The sequence below is a fragment of the Marmota flaviventris genome, chromosome 9 (assembly GCF_047511675.1).
Source record: "Marmota flaviventris isolate mMarFla1 chromosome 9, mMarFla1.hap1, whole genome shotgun sequence".
In the NCBI taxonomy this organism is placed as follows: Eukaryota; Metazoa; Chordata; class Mammalia; order Rodentia; family Sciuridae; genus Marmota; species Marmota flaviventris.
The window spans coordinates 61,729,092-61,746,853 of NC_092506.1; the positions used below are offsets into that span (position 1 = coordinate 61,729,092).

The 17,762-nt window shown below is 50.0% G+C and overlaps 1 protein-coding gene and 1 non-coding gene across 2 annotated transcripts in view; one reads left to right on the forward strand and one right to left on the reverse strand.

The window, feature by feature from the left end:
* Window positions 1–504: 504 nt before the first annotated feature.
* LOC114098653 (U6 spliceosomal RNA) lies at window positions 505–610 on the reverse strand. The gene has a single exon (XR_003583762.2). It is a non-coding gene; the product is annotated as a U6 spliceosomal RNA (small nuclear RNA).
* Window positions 611–14,183: 13,573 nt separating this feature from the next.
* P2ry6 (pyrimidinergic receptor P2Y6) overlaps window positions 14,184–17,762 on the forward strand; it is a 28,275-nt gene continuing 24,696 nt past the window's right edge. The window contains exon 1 of the mRNA XM_027942708.2: window positions 14,184–14,265. The gene's annotated coding sequence lies outside the window, so the exon portion shown is untranslated. The remainder of the gene's footprint in view (window positions 14,266–17,762) is intronic.

Below are 17,762 nucleotides of genomic sequence, written 5' to 3' on the forward strand. Positions count from 1 at the left end.
TTATTTGCAGTGCTGAGGGTTCAGATCAGGGACTCCCACATGCTGGGCAAGTGCTCTGCCACTCAGCTACATCCCCAGCCCACAGGTCATTTAAATTTAAACATAGCATGGGTGGCGGTACACACCTGTCATCCCAATGATTCGGGAGGTTGAAGCAGGAGGATTACATGTCTGAGACCAGCCTCAGTAACTTAATGAGAACCTCAGGAACTTAGCTAGGCCCTGTCTTAAAATTAAATAAATAAATAAAAGAAGCACCCTTGGGTATAATCCCCAATACCAAAAAAAAAATTGATGTTAAAAATTCAGTTCCTGGACTGGGGTTGGGGCTCAGTGGTAGAGCGCTAACCTAGCACACGTGAGGCACTAGGTTTGATCCTCAGTACCACATATAAATAAATAGAATAAAGGTATTGTATCTTCCTACAACTAAGAAAAAAAAAGTAACTTTGTATTTTAAAAAAAATTCAGTTCCTGGTTACCCTACATACGTTAAATATTTTTTTTAATATGGAATGCTTCATGAATTTTTGTGTCACCTTGCATAGGGGTCATGCTAATCTTCTCTTCATTGTTCACTGCTTTTGATACATTTTAAGTGCTCAAGAACAACAGAGGCCAAAGGCTACCATATTAGATAGCACATATAGGATATCTCCACCATCACAAAAGTTCTAAAGCATTGAAACCACTGATTACTTCATTCTGGGGCACTGAATGAGCTCTGCTTTCTCCCACACAGAAGTCCTCTTGCCTCGAGTGGATGAGGATGCGACTTATGTCTTTCATGTAAGCCAAGCTTATGTCTATCTAGCCCTCAGGATGAACTTGGTCACTTGCCCATTTTCTTCGAACATACGGCCTTTCTGAAGTCTCTCAGGATTACCTAGTTTCTCCTCAGGCTTTTCCACTTTATTAAAAACAATTTATTTAAACAAGGAGGGAAGAGAGCAATTATGTCCCAAATAAGCTTAAAGACCATGAGCATGAGACGTGACCACATCCTCTGGAGAGGAGGCTGAGTTAGGACAGTGCTCTCTGTGTCCTCTCCCCCAGGTTCAGGTTGGTGAGCACGTGCAGATTCACTGTTGGATTTTCTATTAGTAAAAATTTTGCAAGTCTCTACCATAACAAATTTCAAAACAGGGAGAGTTCAGACAGCCAGAGATGGCCGCATAAGGATCTATTTCTCCTTTCTTCTGTTGATGGGTATTAAGATTGCTCCCAGAGTCTTGCTGTTAGATCAATGCTGTGATGTATGTCAACACATGCATGAGTTTCTCCTAGTTCTCTGCAGTGACGTAGAATGTTCCATCTTAGACTTAGGTGCATCTTCAACTCCACTAAGTATTGACAAAGTGTTCTTCAACTTGGCTCTGCTCAATTGCTTGTCCCATCAGCAGGGTATGAAAATTAAGGCTTTCTCTATACTCTTAACAAAATTTATCAAACTTTCAAATTTTTGCTAATCATGGTGTTTCACTGTGGTTAGAATTTAAAATTCCCAGGTCAGGCGCAAGGTTGAACACCTTTTTGTACATGTATCAACCATATTTGCTGCTCTCTGTGAAATGCCTACTCCTTTCTTTTGCTCATTTTTAATTAGGTTGTTTTTCTCACCAATGTGTGGGAGTTCATTTATATGCTGAATAATAATCTTTGTTATTTTGTTGCAATGATCTCTCAGCCTGTAGTCTGTCTTTTCACTTTTGTTGTTGTTATTGTTGTAGTTTTTAGTGTTTTTAGATGTTGAACAGAATTCTCTTTTCACTATATTGAGCTTATCAATGCTTTTTCCTTTATGGTGCTTTCATTGTTGGTGGTGTTTTGTTTAATAAATCTTTCCTTAATCCTGGCACACACTAGGAATTCAGAATATGTTGAATAGCAGCTCTGAATGGAGCCCAGAGGAGGGGCTGACATGAGTGCTGTAGGGCTCACAGGAGCTGATGGTGCTGTCACTGAGATGAGGACGTGGAAGGGACTACAGTAGGAAAGTGGGTACAGTGGTCCTCAAAGGGGATCTGTCCAGGGAGGAGTAGATCTTGGGCTCAGGAGAAAGACGGGGCTGGGAATGGAGAGCGTGAGTGTCCAGCAGACATGGGTAAGGAGAAAGGGTGCCCTTCCCCAGGGAGAAGCATAGAGCAGAGCAGAGGGTAGCACTGAGCCCTGGGAGGGCGAGGCAGTCTGGGGAGGAGTCTGGGAAGTAAAAGAACCAGGAAGAGTGCTGTACAGGCCACATGGAGAGTCATCGATAATGTCCATAGAGTGACTGACAGCTGTACACATTGTTTCTGAGGCATGAAAGTCACTGATCCTTGGCAAAGTCATCCTGTAGGTGGTTTAGGGACAGAGACTACATGAGACAGGCAGAGGAGACAACCCCTCCCCGCAGTGCTGACAGCAAGAGGAAGACTTTCCTCTCTTGTGACCTCGGTGCAATTCCCTCTACCTAGGATATTCTCTCTCTCTCTCTCTCTCTCTCTCTCTCTCTTGTACCAGGGATTGAACTGAGGGGCACTTAACCACTGAGCCACGTCCCCAGCCCATTTTTGTATTTTATCTAGAGACAGGGTCTCACTGAGTTGCTTAGGGCCTTGCTAAACTGCTGAGGCTGTCTTTGAACTCTTGATCCTCCTGCCTCAGCCTCCTGAGCTGCTGGGATTATAGGTATGCACCACCAAACCCCACTTACCTGGGATTCTCTCCCCCTCACCTTCATCTGGCTGAGCACCTCTTCCTTCCTGTCTCAACTTTAATGTCATTTCTTGTTCTTCACCCTCAGTGCCTAGTGCACAACCTGGCACAAAGTTGGAACTCGAACTGTTGAATAAAACCTGCAATGGTAGCTGAGAGGAGGGGCTGGCTTATGTCTGGGAACTGCAGGTCAGGGGAGGTTTCAGAGACAGAAGAACTGGAGGTCCCTGGCCATTAGTGGGATCTTAGGAGATAAAAGGGAAGCAGAGTGACAATCAGGAGGAATGTTGACCTTGGTGAGCACCAACATGCCAGGCACGCCATTACTCTCCTGACACTCACTGTCCCTGGCATCACTCCCATCCCTGCTCCCTCCTGGCCCCCATCTTCAGTCTGCTGTCCCACTAGCTAAGTGACTTAGAGCAAGCTAGTCTCCCTGAGTCTCAGTTTCCTAATCTGTAAAATGGGCTGATAACAATGAGCTCCTGGGTTTTGTTATGAGCACCAGACAGCAGTGTATGGTGTGGAAAGTGCCACACACCCACACTTCAGGGATAGTTGGGCCCTTAAGTCAGACTATCTGGCTTCAAATCTCAGGTCTACCACTAACTAGCTATGTGACTTTGAGCAGGTCACTTCATCTGTCTGTGCCTCAGTGTCCTCACTTGTAAAATGGGAGTAATGACATCTCTGGCATTGGTATAGGTTTAAATGAGGTAATGCATTAAAATAACTCGGCACATAGTAGGTGCCCAAGAAATTATACTTCACATTCTTCCTCACTCCTCCCCATGTCCCCTGCCGCCCCCAACTCCACCATTCCGGAACTGTAGGATATCAGAGTTGGGAAGATGGGAGAAATCACCATACCTCAACCGCACACCCCCATACACGCCAGAGTAGGAGTCCCTCCCAAGGGAATCCTCACTTGAGACCTGCAGTCGGGTCTGAGCCCAGGAGCCGCCCCCTGCAACCCGCGGCCTCTTCCAGACAGGATCACCGCCTCCTTGTCCCCCTCCTGGGCGAATAGCCCAGCTCAATCCTGGCTGGGCGGGACTCCAGCGCGGGTGCCAAGCAGTCAGAGTCACAGCTCCTCCCCGCCGCCTTTTGCTCTCACAGCGCGGGCGCCGGAGACATTTGGGGCCCCTGCAATCACAGCCTCTGAGGGCACCTGCCGCTCCGTTTGTAGGTTCGCCGCCCAGCACCTGAGCGACGACTAGACTTGTGGGAACTGGTGCTGCGCTGAGCAGGTGAGGGATGCGCATGGCGGACCAAAGGGACAGCGGGTGGGGGCGAGCATGCAGGGAAGGACTGCTCACTTGGTGACGGTCCTAATGAGATTCCCAGGGGTGAGTGGGGGTGAGGGGGGCATCCTGGGCCGTGACTACTGTGAGCAGAGGGTTGTGCACAGTTAGTGTGTGTCCTGCACAGTGTGCCACAAGTGACCAATGGATTGTGGAGTGTCTGACTTCAAGAAGTGTGTGTGATACCCATCTGTAGCTGGGAGTGACTTTGCCAGGGTAGCCCAGGGCTTCCACCACGTGTGCGCCATGTGACAGGAGCCCTTGTCCCCAAAGTGCACTGCCTGTGTGTTGTACAAGTTGTGAGATGTTTTGTGAGCATAGCTGTGGCCCCTGTGGTGTGCAGAGCCAGGAATTGAGCGTTGTGCGGTGGTCGCACAGACAGGTTTCCCATGACCCCAGGGTGGCTCTCACTTTTGCACCCAGCACTTCTGAGCTTGGGAGAGCTGACCCCAACCTTAGTGGAGGGAACACACCAGATCCCATACTCGACCCTCCTCCACCCGACTCACACACACATCTATAAGCATGAGCTCTTCCATTTTTTTTAAATCTCAAAAATTCCTATGGGTTTCACATCCCTGTTTATAATATTTCTGCATTTGTTTTAATATAAAAATACTGCTCTGATAAAGGCTCACCTGTTGACTCAAGGTTTGCATGCTCCTATCCTGTGCTCAGAGCCCTCCAGCACCTTGTACAGCCCCTGCCTGTCCCCTGAACTGAGAAACAAGGACTTAGACTCCACAGAGCACGTTTACGTGGGTGGTGTGCGGTGTGTGTGTGTTGGGGGGTGTCTTCGTGACTTCTAGTAAAGGGGCAGGGGAGCTGGGCTTCTGGGGGAGAGCCCTGACCTTCAATGGCTCTCACCTCTACTATATCTACAGGACCCCAGGGGACCATGGAGAGTGGGTTTCTTTAGCAGGCTGCCATCTGGGATTGCCAAGGTGAACGGGCTGTGCAGAAGTGGTTCAGACCCCAGCCCTGGCACATTACCTGATGTCCATGGGTGAAGCCCTCTGTGCCTCAATTTTTTTGCAAAATGGAGATGTTAAAGCATTTGCTTTCTAAGGCTATGACAAGAGGACTGACAAGAGTTCCTGGATATAAGTTGCTTAGCACAGTCTCTGGCCCAGAAAAACCCTAACAGTCAGTGACAAAACTGTAATGACAGTGATCGAGACTCCCACATGAGTGGGTCCCTGCCCACCCAGAACCCTCAGTTCTCATAGAGCCAATAATTCCAGTGAGCTGGGCAGGTGGAAATCTGAGACCCCCCCATTTGCAGGACCCGTTCCTGTCCCCAGGTGGTACCATTGTTGCATTCTCAGTGACTCCCTGATGCCTGGGCATATGGAGTCAGAGAACGTGCAAGTCTGCAGAGCATGGGAAAGAGGCTAATGGGGAAATGCAGGGCAGCCTGGGGCTTGGATAGAGACCCGCCCACCCTGATAACCACTGCAGGATCAGACACTTGTGCACTTCCGGGGTGGGATGGGGGGAGGGGTGAGAACTGGAAGAGACAGGGCTGGAGTCCCTCTGCCAGAAATGAAGAAAGGCAAGATGAGCAGGATGAGGGACGTTTGGTCCTTGGACCAATGCAGGCTCCGAGAGCTGGAAGGGAGCCTGTAAGGACAGAATTGAGCTGCAGGCCCAAGCGGAACAGTAGACCCCTCAGGCAGGGCTTTGTTTCTGGGGCTAAAACATTTGTGTTGGCAGAGCAAGAGCCCCTATTCCTGGTGACTTCATCGGGCCTGTTTTAATAAGGTGCCCAGAGGCCTTGGAGAACAAGGGGACATAAAAGGCAGTGTTGGGAGTTGTGGAAACATTTGTGGGGAGGGCACCTAAATATATCTCCCGTGGCAGGGTACCATGATGGGCTGGTGGGAGGCTTGGACAAGGGTAAGGGCCATTGTCCTTGCTCCCCAGAGACCTCCAGCAGGGAGTGCTTCTGCTCCAGAAGCCCCAAGTATCACTACAGAAGCTCTGGAGGAAGGAGCCCTCCTGGGCAGAAGGAGGCCTGGCCCAGCCCTGACTTGCCTGGTGACCAATGAGGCCAGTTTTCTCTTCTCAGCTATTAAGGAGCTGGAACCACGTGAAGTTGGCGTCACTTCTGGTCCCAATTTCCTTTCATCTACTGTTCTGGTTATAATTGTTTATGATTCCAGTCCTAGCCCTACAAGTCTATAATTTTTCAAACATTCTAAAAGTCTATAATCCAAAGTCCAACTTTCTACAATTCAGCTCTAAGGATCCCTGATTCCAGCTCTCGTGCTGGAGGATTCTGCCCCCAGTTTTGGCAATCGAACATTCTCAAGCTTCTAAACTACCAGAGAAGATGGACCGGGGCCCACTTGGGCAGAATCAAGAAGCCCCAGAAAACGCCCCCTCCATCCCATCCAGCCTGGGCTAAAGGACTGTTCCTGATTTTAAAAGGCCAGCTGCTCTTGGGATGGTGACAGTGAACCTAGAGGCTCCTTATCATCAGGCAGAAGTGGTCAGAGGAGCCTGTGGCTGGTGCTCAGAGGAGGGTGTCTTTGGAGAGGGAAAGGTTCAGATCCCGGTGTATGCATTCCTCAGGATGGGGGGAGCTCGGGGGACATGGGCACCTTCAAGGGCCTTTTAGAGGAAGAAAAGAGAGAACAAGAAATGGGGCTAGCAGGGCGCAGTGGTGCACCCCTGTAATCCCAGTGGCTCAGGAGACTGAGGTAGGAGGACCATGAGTTCAAAGCCAGCCTCAGCAAAAGCAAGGCACTAAGCAACTCAGTGAGACCCTGTCTCTAAATAAAATACAAAATAGGGCTGGGGATGTGGCTCAGTGGTTGAGTGCCCCTGAGTTCAATCCCTGGTACCACCCCCCCACACCACAAAAAAAGCAAAAGAAATGGAACTAAAGAGACCCAAAGGCAAGTCCTGTTCTCTGAGACCCACCCTCCAGTCTTAGTGGTGGACAAGACTCCAATGGAGTGAGCGGGAGCCACAGCTGCTCAGCCAACCTTGACCTCAGCGCGTGCTGGGAGTGGAGGGACTGCAATGCCAGCTGCAGCTCTGTGACTTTGGACCAGCCCTTTTCCCTCTCCAGATCTCACTTTCCTCATCCGTAAAACCGGCAAGTAGGACTACGACTGCTTGCCCTGCCTGTCTTCTACCACTGGGAAAGTCAGAGCGGTCCTTGGAGGACTGACCATCCCTAGACATGAGCCCAAAGAGTGAGTAGTGAATGAATGAACGAATAATCAAGTGAACAGATGTGAAAACCCTGCAAACTGCGTAATGACCATGATCTCCTTTCCGTCCTTCCACCCAGCCTGTACTGCCGTGTGAGAAACTGATCTCAAACTAAAAGACTGACAGCCTGCTGGGTGGGGGGCTATTCTTTGGAGAACCCAGGATTGGCTGAGAGTTTAGATGGGGGCTGGGAACTCTCCAGGTGTCACCTGTTGCCCTGTAGCATTTCCACTGCCAGTAGTCCTGAGGGGTCCTGGGTTCCCAGGAGGTGGAGTGTGTGGCCCAGGACCAAGTAGCTGTTGGCACAGATAGAGGGAGAGGCAGCCCTCGTTCTCCAGGCCCAGGCAGTGTGAGGTGCTGGGTCAGTTACCACAGCAGCCCTGGCAGGAGGGAGAGGCTTGGGCACAGCCTGGACTTCTTCCTTCATTTTTCCTTCTTGCTCATTCTCCCATTCAATATCAAGCCCCCATGAATCTGTCCCCAAGTATCTCTCCAGTGGTTCCCTTGTTTCCATCCCTGTGACCTTGGCCAAGCTCTAAAATCCTCCCAGCCCATCTCTCCCTCTACCCTCACCCATCAGAGTGACTTCTCCAGCACAAGCCTGACCACTCTCTCCCTTTCCTGAAACAGTCCCATGGCTCTATTGCTCAGATGATGCCAAACTCCATGGGCTTCTTGTTGATTCAGGCCACCCCCATTGACCCTTGCAGACCCCTCTAGCCATAGTTCCTTCTCAGCCACACCCAACCCCTGCTCTTTCCTACATCCTGCTCTGCCCTGAAACAGGAATGGTGCCTCAGGCCTTGTGAGCTCTGGTCATGCTTCAGGACCAGCTCGTCCCCCTCCCTGGGTATATCAGAGAGTCCACAGGAATGACTTTCTTGTGCACAGGCACAAGAAAGTGTGCCTGGATTCTTGTTCTGGATGCCATGTGCACTCCCTCAGCACTCTGCAGAAGCCCCCAGCTGCCTCCTGCCTGCCTTCCCTGGGCAAGGTCCACACTCTATTTTTCTAAGCCTGACTGACCTTGGCCTTACCAGAGTTCTGGAGAGCAGGGGTAATGTTAGAGAATCACATATGAAAAGACAAGTCTAACCAGGTGTTCAGGCCTCTCTGCTCTTGGAATCCACTCACTTCCCTCCTGGGACCCTCTCCTAAGCATCCTCTAGTTCTTCCCTTAACCCCCATTAGAAGCTATGTCACAGGCACATCACCCATCACCCAGGCCCCAGTGTTCAGGGCCTCTCCCCACCTCAGGGCCAAAGCTAGAAGGAGAAAAGTCCTGCAATGCCATTGTCCCATCTCAACAACCAGTTCTTGAGCCCCAGAGAAGACAACCTTGTGACTCTGAAAAAGCACCTTGACTCTTGTGTCCTTGCATCACTGTGACAAAGTTAAAAGGTCACTGGAGTGCTTCTCTCCAATCACAACTGCCCTGGCCCCAAGGTGCATTTGGGCTTCTACCTCACACAGCAAAAAGACCTGAAGAAGCTTTGCAAATTTTTTTCTTAATGTTCTTCAAAGCATTCCTAGGAATCAAGGTCAAAAGTCTAAGACTTCCACCCCATCTCAGCAGCCCTTGCACTTGGAAATTTTACCAAATACAGTATCATTTTTTTTGTGGGAATGGATGTGGGCAGCTCTGAAAGGTCACAGCCTTTTCCTTTCCTGCACTCTGTGCTGGTCTCTTTGCTTGTATCTCTCTCCCCCTCTTCAGTGAAGCCCCTGGAATTCCAAGACCATGACTTTGTACTTGTTATATGTGCTTCCATTTATATATCCCAGTGCAGCCCTAAGTCTGCACAGAGTTGGTGCTCAATATTGCTTACTGATGGGGGCTGGGGTTGTGGCTCAGCAGTAGAGCGCTCACCTAGCATGTGCGAGGCCCTGGGTTCAATCCTCAGCACCACATAAAAATAAATAAAATAAAGATTTTGCGTCCAACTACAACTAAAAAATAAATAAATAAACATTTTTAATAAATAAATAAATATTTTTTTTAAAAATAATGCTTACTGAATTAGATTGTCCTTCCCTTTGTGGCACTCATAGAACATTAAGCAGGATTATCCCAGTGATTAGATCCATTCCCCCAGACAAATATTTGTCTCCCTTTTATCATTAGAGAACCATAAATCCTTGCTATATTTTTCTTTTTTACTTTGTCCTCTAAGAAGCCCATCTTAGCCTAGGTTTTATCTCTCTCTATAATATGTGTATATATATATATATATATATATATATATATATATATATATATGGATGTATATATGTATATATGTATATATATATATATATATATATATATATATATATGTTGTAGATGAGCAATATGTGTGTGTATATATACATATGGCACAATATATTTATTTTTTTAATCTATTTCTTTTTTGGCCCTTTAGTAGGATCTTGCGGCTTATGTGGCTTTTTCTTTCTTTCTTTTTTTTTTTTTTTTTTTTTGGTAGCAGGGATTGAACCCAGGGGTTTAACCACTGAGCCACATCCCTGGCCCTTTTTATATTTTATTTAGAAACAAGGTCTCACTAAGCTGCTTAGGGCCTCACTAAGTTGCTGAGGCTGGCTTTGAACTTGCTATCCTCCTGACGCAGCCTCCTGAGTTGCTGGGATTACAGACGTGCACCTGGCCATGTGTGGCTATTTTCTGAGCTACCTAGACCTTTCTGAACAGAGGTGTGAATTCTAAAGCAACCAATAATAAAACCCCATTATCTCCTAGATTATTATGACAAGGTCCACTGGCTTCTTGTATTTGTTACTTTTCTCTCTCTGCCACACTGATGCCTGCCCAGTCTTGGAGGGAGACACTGCGGCTATATGGGGCAGTGGATTGGTTCAAAGCATTATGTTCAAAGCCTGACTCAGCCACTACTAGCTCCATGAATGCTGGGCTAGTTGCTTACCCACTGGGTGCCTCGTTCCCCATCTGCAATATGAGGGTAATTATGTTACCTGCCTTAGATGGTGTGAGGGTTAGTTAAGCTCTTCTGTGTGTTAATAGCTAACAATTCCTGGCCAGTGGTGAGCACCATGCAAGTGTTTGACAGTGTTTGTGCCATTCCCTTCAGTGGGGACCATAGGGAGGGCTGGCTCTGTAGAGCATTCTATATCAGTGCTTCTCAAATGTTAGCATGCCCCAGCGTCACTGGGAGTTCTGACCAGTAGGTCAGCATGGGGCCTCATCCTGTAATTGAGTTGTGGCTGGGATCCACTGAGATGATCCAGAGGGGAATGAAGGACCCTGAGACTCGTGCCCCTGAGCCCCATTCTGAAGCTCCAGGCAGGCAAGACGCTATGCTGAGGACAAGAATCATGATTCTCTTGCACACCACAAAGTCACCAGCATTCAGAAGGGCTCAATAAATGTAGATTGAAGGAACGGACCAAAAGCCCAGTGAAGTACGGATTGAAGTTTGAGGATAGTGGTCAGGGCTCCCTTGGTCTAGGTATGGCTCTGTCCTCTTTGGAACATCCATTATCCCAAATTCTGCCCTTTGAATTCCAGAATTCAGAATGATTAGCCTGAAGCCTTATTTTGAGCTGGTAGCTGACTGAGTAAGTCAGGGACCACACTCCCAAAGGGACCTTTGCCTGCCTTCTTTAAGTGTTCTGGCCAGGGTTTGTAGGATGGCTGAAGAGGAGAGCCCACCAGACCACCAAACCACCTATCCTTGGGAAAACCCTGTAACCTCTGGGAGGGAGCAGAAGGTCTGGCATCCATCCAAAAATCAGCTCCTCCCTTTCCATCTTTCCTGGTTCAGAAAGTTCCTTATCTGCAACTTGTTGCTGAGCTAAACTAGAGCCCTGCCTGTGCCAGGCAGGATGTGGGTGCACACATATGTGGGTACATGTGGGTGTGCTATGGGGGAGCATGCCTTCGAGTGTGGCAGGTGCCTGAGCATGTGTGCACTCACACAGGTGGACTTGTGTGCCAGGCTCTGGATGTGCTGTGCGTGCCTCAGAACAGGATCACACCCACAGAAGTGTGCTCCTTGCACCCCTGCCAGCTCTCCACGGCCACTGCCTTCCTAAAATGTCCAACAGCAGACCCCAGGCCCTGGACAGGATGAGGGGTTCAGGGTGCAGAGCAGGAAAGCTGAGGCTCAGCGAGAGGGCCCAGTATCCCCTGTCTGAGGACACCACCAACCTTGCTGCCTCTAAGCCTGGAGTGTGGTCAACTAAATGGTTCCTGCCAGAGCTCATCCCAGGCCATAGAGACCCTTTTCAGCCCTTGCCAGTGGGCGGGGATAGTTCCATTCCATAATGGGGGAAACCACTGGTTCAAAAAGATGAGACCCACCCAGGGCCAGGAAGGAGGATCCTGAGACTGAGCCAGCAGTGGCTGCCTGGGGGCAGGGCCTCCTGAGGCAGGGCCCCAAGATCAGTCAGGGTGTTTTTGGTCAGCATCAACCAATAAGAACATGGGTATAAACTGCAGAGCACTTGAGTCATTCTAACAGAGGCCATGGGGTCCCTGCTGGTGAGTGAGGGGAGGACAGTGACTAAATGGGCCAGTATCCATAAGCAGCTGAGGGTCTGAGGACAAGGTGGCTGTGACCTTGGCAACCCCCCCCCGCCCAAGAGCTGAGCTGGGAGGGCCTAGTTAATCCTCTAAGCTGTCCCCATCTTCTTAAGTAACTACTTTTGTTCTGGGGAAATTCAAGAGCCTGCGGTGCCTGGGAACCCCACAAATCTCTCTTGGCATGTGGGCCATCCTGGGACTGTGGCAAGGAGTGCCCGCCTGGGAAAACAAGGCTTGTGGACTGAGGGTTTGCAGGGCTCCCCACCGAGTGGGCAGGCACAGGCAAACACACATGAGAACAAACACACACTCCAGAGCACAGACACGCTTGTGCCCATACCCTCGACACAGCGATTCCAAATACATATCCCCTGGGAATACATGTGCATCTTCCAGGTCAGATCCACACACGGCTGATGAGCCTCAGAAGACATGCATGTACCAAACATTCACATACAGCTGCCATGCATGGCCTCTCCCCTCCTGGGGGCCTCAGGTGGTGATGGGTTGCCCTCAGTTACCTGGAGGCTATGTCTGCTCCTCCCAGGGGTCCCCCATCTGTCCCTTTCTCCTCTTTTCACCTTCTCACCAGAGGAACAGAGGACGGCCCTTCCTGTCGATGCCTGCCACCGGTCGGGAGCAGAGATGGCTTTGTCTTTTTAAGAACAGGTTCTGTGGAATTTCCACTTATTTCTCATCAAGGATAAGGGCTTGCTCTTGGAGCTCCCTAAGGACCCCAAATTGTGAGGAGGCTGTTTTCAGATGAAAACCATTTCATCTGAAATGTTTTTTTTTTTTTTCATCTGTCATTTGGGGAGTGCTTCATGATGCCTCTAAGATGCAGGTGCCTTCATTTCTTCCAGATCACTTAGAGAGTTGAGGCAGACTTAAACAAAACTCTCCCAAGCTTGGCCTGGAGGAAAGTGCTTTAAGCCCCCTGGTGCTTAGAATATGAGAATTGGGCCTGCTTCAGAGCCCAGAGCAAGTGGCAGGCTGGGACTACCAAGTGGGCTCGACATGAGAACTTCATACTCCTTTACCTGTGACTGCCTGAGGTCATAGCCAGCTCCCTCTCAGGACAGCGTTCCTCTCTGAAGCTCAGACTGTAATTTACCCGTGTGCACATGCCACAGGAAAGGGAAGGAGGGAGAATAAAGACACCTGTACTTTGCTGTGTGACCTAAGCAAGACTCTGCCCCTCTCTGGGCCTGGCACCCTCCTCTTTGCAGCAGAATGCTGGGGTTGTCTGGGGGATATTCTGCCCTCTGAGCCTGCAGAGGGCTTTCCTAGAGAGAGAAGTGGAAGGCAAGCTCAGGATGTTCCAAACCAAAACCTGGAGATCCTGTGACCTGGAAGCCCAGACTTGGTCTTGGTTCACTGCTGGGATCCACCCAGGCTGGGCCTGGTACAGCACAGGGCCAGGGTCTCCTTTTGGCTGGATGGGCCTCCTCCAAAGAGAAATAAGAGGTGGTAGGTGGAGAAGGGGGTCCAGCAAATCCAGGTAGGGCCAGTCCTACAGATCTGAGACGGCAGCTCCTGAGTCTCTGCCCCTTACCCTCCCTCATGTTTCCTGAGGCTCTTATCACTACCTATTTACTCATTAACTAAAATAAATCCATTTCCCCTGCTAGAATGCTGGTGCCTCTAGGGTAGGGATTTCCTTTTGTGCCCTCAGGTGCCTCACTCCCTGGATCGAGCAGGTGGTCATTAAGTACTTGTAAAAAAGATGAGGAAGAGGAGGAGTGCTGAGGAGGAGGAGGAGTAATCTTAGAAATGGGGAAGGGCCATCCCAGGCCTATCACAGACCAGAGGCAGAGCCACCCTCAGTCTAGGAGGGATTGGAGCTGGGGAGGGGGCTCTGCCCTTTCTCCCAATCACCTCTACCTGAGGCTCCCTCCTCAGTCCCTGGGGAGCACATGTCTGGATCCGTGGGGTTGGAGCCACAGACAACAGAACTGTTGTTCTCAGGGTCTCAGTCTCTCTTAATGGACCTTCCAGGCACTGCTGAGAAAACCAGGGTAATTGTTCCCTGTGGCAGTGATGAACAGGAACAGGACTCTCTCCAGACTTGAGAGAAGCCAGGAGAGGGCTGGGTGGGGGTGGGGAATGGTCTTGGGATGAGTGCCTTCCCTGGCCAGGCCCTGGCCCTTAAATCCTCCCTCTCTCCATCCTCCTAGCAGCCTTCGGTCTAGACTGCTTGTGCCCATTCTTGGGGTGAGGTGACTTGCTCCCAGCTGGGTGCTGGTTGAGTCAGCCTTGGCATTAGACACTTGAGCAAGGAGGTCCTCAGGAGCTGAGTGGGGCCCTGCCACTCGCCAGCTCTGCGTGGCAGCAAGTCACTTCCCCTCCTCCTCTTTCTCCGTTTCCTCATCTGCTGCTCCCCGGACTGCTGCAGGAGGCAGTCTGTGGTGCGGGGACTGACTAGCAGTAGGGGCTGCTCCACAGGGCAGGATCCACTCCCGTGTTCATGGACTGCAAGCAGAGTGCTCACTAACGCCGGTGAGTTTCCCAGGTGGGCCTTGGGTACTCCCAACTCCTCTGGAAGCTTCTGAGAGCATGCTGTGTTATCTACTTGCTGCCACTGGCGGCTCACTGCCGGGCGAAGCAGGTGCAGGACAGGTGTGGGGGGATCTGCCCACTTGTACCTGGAGCCTGCTGCACAGCTAGAAGGCACGCAAGGCAGGAGGGGAGGAGGCAGTGACCTGGGGACTGGGCTGTGCCTTGGTGGAGGAGTGGAAGAGTGGGACAGGATTTGGAGCCACATTGGTCTGAGTGTGGATCCTGAATGACACAGGACACTTTTCATTTCTGGGCCCCGATTTCTTACTATGGAAAGTGGGGGTAGTAATGATCTTTCCCTAAGATTTGTGGGTGTGTTTGTTTTGTTTTGTCTGGTGATATTGGGAATCAAACCCAGGGCCTCACACATGCCAGGTAAGCACTCCACCACCCAGCTACATCCCCAGCCCCTCCCCTGAGTTTTTAAAAACTGTTCATTGTAGTGTGGTGTTGAGGGTCCCCTTGGGACAGAAGCTGGGCCCTGCCCCAAAGGTTCCCCAAGAGCCTTGGTGGGAGTGAACAGGCAGGATGGCATGATCAAATTCCCATTTGGTCTGCAGAAGAGGCTTTAGGAAGCCTCTTTTTTTTTTTTTTTTGTATTGAGGATTGAACCCAGGAGGGCTCGACCCTTGAGCCACACCCCTAGCCCTTTTTAATATTTTATTTAGAGACAGGGTCTTACTGAGTTGCTAAGTGCCTCTCTCAATTGCTGAGGCTGGCTTTGAACTCTCAATCCTCCTGTCTCAGCCTCCCAAGCCGCTGGGATTATAGGCATGTGCCACTTATTTCTGCCTTCCCCCTTAAATCTTGGACAGACCAAGCTGACTCCATGTGAACAATGGGGAAATTGTGTCCCTTAGTCCAGGTGTGACTTGTGAAGTTAGAGAAAGCAGTGTGAATGAGTGTGTCCAAGGGAGCAGTATTTTCTATTGCACCCAACTCTGCTGATCCCACCACAGGGACAGCAGGCAGCACTCTGAGACATGCTCAGCCCTGGCTCCTGAAGGTCGTGGGATTTGTGTGTCTTGCCACCTCTAGAATGGGCTGAAAGCCAACTCAGGGACAATCTCTCCACCCCTTGGTATGAAATGAAATGAAAAATGAGAAGGCTGTTGGCAGACTGTCAAGTGCTGTGCCTCTACACGTGTGTGCAAGTCCTTGGGTGTGTACGCATGAGAATGTGCAGCTTGTGAACGTGTGCATGTGTGTGTAGCCTGTGCACACTCCAGATCTGGCCAGGTGGGACTAACTTACACTGCCGAACTTACTCTTTGGCTGGGGCTCTTCTCCTCAAAGTTCTTATAATCATTTTTTTTTTTTTTGTATTTCCTCGCCATTTGTTAGTTTACCAGAAAGGGAGGGGGCCACCAACCGGAAACCTAGCAATTGTGTCTGAGCCTGCCCCCCTGGCCCTATCCTGTGGCTTCCCTGGAGACCTGGCTGCTGGGAGCTCCCGCATGGCCCTGTTCGCAGGGCCAGGAGCTTGCTGGACACCTCTGTGCACTCCACCTGCCACCGCTTCTCCCTCTAAGGCTCTGTCCTGTCTGGCTGCTTTTGCATCATTGTCCCATCAACTCTTTATAACATCCCAGTATCCTCCAGGGATGCTGTCATTGTTCCCATTTTACTGGCAAGGAAATGAAGGCTCAGTAAGGGAAATGACTTAGCCAGAATACCTACGGGACTAGTGGCAGTGCTCCGAAGTTTCAACCCAACTCACTCCGGAAATTTCTTTCTTCACTGTTGAGGCTGACCTGGTGGGCACGTGCTGCCTGGTTGACCGATGAACCCAGGAAAGAGCAAACGAGTAAATTTCACGTTCCGTGTTGAGCTGAAGGAGAAGGTTAAGCCGCCCCAGCAATGGCTGTCATTAATCCAATACCTACAATATGCCCAGTGTTTCACATAAAATGGACACAGCCCAGGCGATTGTCCTCTCCATTTTGCAGTGAAGGAAGCTGAGGATCAGAGAGGTTAAAGTGTCCTGTCCGCTGTGGGAGCTGGGATTACTGTGTCAGACTCCAGACCCAGAGCTCTGAGCTAGGATTTCTGGTTCCTTAGTGGAGGGCTGAGTCGCCAGAGCCTGGTGACAGATGGCCGTTCCACAAGAGAACCTGGGGCAGGTCAAGAGTCTCAGGAGGCTGGGTCCACAGGGCAGGCGATGCTTCACAGCACCCCAGCCCACCCCTCTCCCTGGGGCCATTTCCCCATTTGCCTCTGAAGTGGGTTTCTATTTTAGTCTGGCGTGGGGATCTGGCAGCCCAGCCTCTGACTCTTCTGCGCTGTCTGGTGACATGTCTAGTTAGAGCCATTGTCCTGCCCAGGGAACATGGCATTTGTTCTCTTCCCGACACCCTCCCCCACAACCTCCCCCAGGGCTGGCCCTGTCTCCTCAGCTCTGTGGAAGGTCAAGGCCTATGCAGCATGCATTGTTGGTCTGAGGAGATGGCCCAAGCTGGGTCAGTGACTTCTGTGACCACCCATGTACTGGACACCAGGGGCCCAGGAGCTAGGAGATCTAGGAATTCATGAAGTCCTCAGTAGCTGAGGCAGAGTCAGGCCCCCTGACTCCCAGGGCAGAACTTGTTTTCATGGCCTCAATGGAGTGAGACTGTTCAGTGGCACCAGGAGGCAGATCTCAGCTCAGAATAAGGAAAAGAATCTGTGTCATGCCAGAGGAAAGGGAAGCAGGCACTCAGATGGGCCCACAGTTCTGGAGTGCCTTGTGCCTTCTGTTGGGGGATCAGGACATGACAGGGACAGACTCTGGCCAGGGGAAAGAAATCAGACTTCAAAATCCAAGCTGGGTTTGAATCCAAGCACCAGCATTTGCTGACTGTGGGATCTCAGACAAGTTACTGGACCTCTTGGAATCTCAATTTACCCATATGTAAAATGGGGTAATAGAACCCACCTGAGCAGTTTGTAGAATAGATAAAATAAGAAGCATATAACATTATCTGTATATCTTAGGAAGTCTTTATTCACCTCCCTCGGTGCCCTGGAGAAATTCCCTTAGGCAACAGTTTGTCTGATGGTTGAAGCAAGAGACAAGATTTGTAAGATGTTAGAATCAACCCTGAAGAATCGCCAGTACTTGATATTATGGTGCACGGTGTCTCATCTCATGTCCTTGTCTTGGTTCTGGCCAAGCTCCTGAGGTAGACATGCCTCCCTAACATGGGGAGGAGTGCAAGAGAGGTTAGTGCCTCTGTTTTTTTTTTTTTTTTTTTTTTTTTTAATGTGCAGGAGTAAATCAGATAATAGATTGAAAATGAAACAACAGCCCTAGGCTTCCAGATCAAGCAGAAAATCTCCCCTCCCAACTCTTGGATTCATTGGTGAGATTCATTGAGGATTTGCTGTAGGCCATATCCACATCAGGTTTTATTAAATATTTAACTGAGTTAATACTGTAATTCACTTTTTTTTTTTTT